Source organism: Elaeis guineensis, chromosome 1 (genome assembly GCF_000442705.2).
Source record: "Elaeis guineensis isolate ETL-2024a chromosome 1, EG11, whole genome shotgun sequence".
NCBI lineage: Eukaryota > Viridiplantae > Streptophyta > Magnoliopsida > Arecales > Arecaceae > Elaeis > Elaeis guineensis.
Genome location: NC_025993.2, coordinates 155,215,456 through 155,218,038, shown reverse-complemented (window position 1 = coordinate 155,218,038; position 2,583 = coordinate 155,215,456).

Genomic DNA, 2,583 nt, shown 5'->3' with positions numbered 1-2,583 from the left:
TGCATTTATATCTAACGGCAGAACCGATGATTCAACAAGCCCCAAAGGGCAAAGATGAAAATCTAATCTTCAGATCGATAAAGCTCCAAAGGGCACAGGTGAAATTCGATCTTCAAATCGATAAAGCTTCGAAGGGTACAAGTAAAATTCGATCTTCAGATCGATAAAACCCCAAAGGACATAGATAAAATTCGATCTTCAGATTGATAAAGCCCCATAGGGCATAGGTGAAACTTGATATCTAAATCAGTAAAGCTTCGAAGGGCACAGATAAAAGCTCGATCTCCAGATTGATAAAATCCCAAACAGCAAAAGTAAAAAGCTCAATCTTCGAATCAGGCATTTCTATTTTTCATATCCGATATGATAACTATCACCTCGAATATAGAAAGTGGGGGGCAAAATATTGGTACGCTAAGCCGACCCCAAGCTATGTGGCATCATCACATGAGATCAAAGAATATCGATCTCAAAGTACCGAACAACTGTACATCAAGCTGCTTACAAATGGTAAGGTCAGATTATTACTGACCTAAAGCAAAGTATCTCGGTGTCTCGTATATCAGGGACATCAAAAAGCTCGGGTGGTAGTGATCGAGCTCCTTTATCTCACATCAGTATTCCACCGAAGTCAACCACTATAGCAACAATCACCTTATGAAAGTCCCCCGTGGTCTCCATAGCTAGGCCATGATCTTGCATACAATTGGCCACGATCTCATATATAGTTAGCCGATATAGTTAAGTACGACCTCACTTCCAGCTAATACGTATAGCTGCACTCCAGCTCACTTACAGATGGCTCTAATTACCTAACAAACTCTTCTAATGGCCTAACAAACTCTGTAACGACCTTATCAACCCCTTTATAAATAGAGGACCAGAGATCTTTCAAGGATAAGTTCACAATTCTAAAACTAGGGAAGATTCTATCGATCGAAATTTTGCCAGTTCTCAAACGAGGGCTCTAATTCCCACTCAGTCCGACTTCTCTAGTTCCACACAAACATTCTTGTGCTCTTCTACTTTTTTCCACCTACTGTTCTCGGGCTCAAAACTGACTTAAGCATTGGAGGATCAAAAATCAGAGGATCTCCTTCTAGTTTTTAACTTATCTTGTAGATCTTCTTGAAGCCATTTCAGATCGGATTGCTACCAGCTTCCAACTTGATTTCATCCAATCTGCTCCAGTATGAGATTTTGAGCCTTGTAGCAACAATATGTATAACTTCCATACTCCTATCCAAGTGGAAATTATCCATATTGTATTTTAAGCAACAGTGTAATATTTGTTATGGTAAGCACCCTTCACAATTTTTGTAAGAACAAAAATTTGATAATACCGTACTTAGGACAGCTGGACAATGAGGATACTTGCAAAAACTCCTTTCTCCATCCCGACATCGGGGTTTTCAAATATTGAGATACTAATCATCACAGTAAACTACAAATATATAAAGATCTTGATTCATCTCAATCAAAATAGAATAATATTTTTCAGAACAAGGAAATGTTTGGCTATATTTGTTGAAATATGAGAACTAGCTTTTGATATCTCAACAAATATAGTAATAAATATTAAGCACTTATTTATTTTTTTTAGTAACAAGCACTTATTTATTTTTTTTAGTAACAAGCACTTATTTTTTTGGTAATTAGATTTTTAACACTTTTTTTTGATAATTAGAGTTTTAACACTTTTCAAAATTTGATGTTGGCATTGGTTTGTTAGAATCACTCATTTAAGGTAGTAAAGAACAAAAAATTCTTGGCTGAAACGTTGGTGTATTGGTCAATATCTTGTGATGTATGATTTTATATTGGCAAAAATAATGAAAACTGAAATTTCAGCTATATCATATCAAACACATATCGGAGCAGTAGAGATACCTCATGTGGCATCACTCTTTCTTCACTTGCATGAACTTGTAAGAAATTATGTTAAACAAATTGAGGGATTTTATTAGAAGAATGTGAAAGATTAAAGGGCTTTTTAGTGTAAATCCTCCTAAATATTCAAATTTATGCAAATATCTTTTCAAATTAATATTTGCATGTATATCCTCATAAAATACTTATTTTGCATATATATCTTTTTTTCTTATTCTTTGTATATGTACCTACATCACCTAATGCAATTAAAAACTTAAAGATTTAAAATTAAAATAACTAAAATATCCTGATGGACAAATATGCAAAAAGAATAATTTATAAGGATATATACATAAATAGTAATTTTATGAGGGTATTTACATAATTTGAATATTTGGAAGGATATACATGCAAAAAATCCTAAACATAAATATACCTCTCTTGATTTGTTGATTCTTTCTTTATATTAATGGAAGAAAAATTAATATACACAACTAAAATAATGAATATACTTAATTTATTGACTTATATGGATAAAAAGATCTTTTTATCTAATGATATATTAAAATTATTTTATCTAGAAATAGATAGATTGCAACCATCCATGTTTCTTCTAATGTATAACAATATATTTTTAAGAAAGTGTCAACCTAATATTAAATGGATTGTTTGTACATTTACACAAAATAGATATAGTGGTGGTTTTGGGCA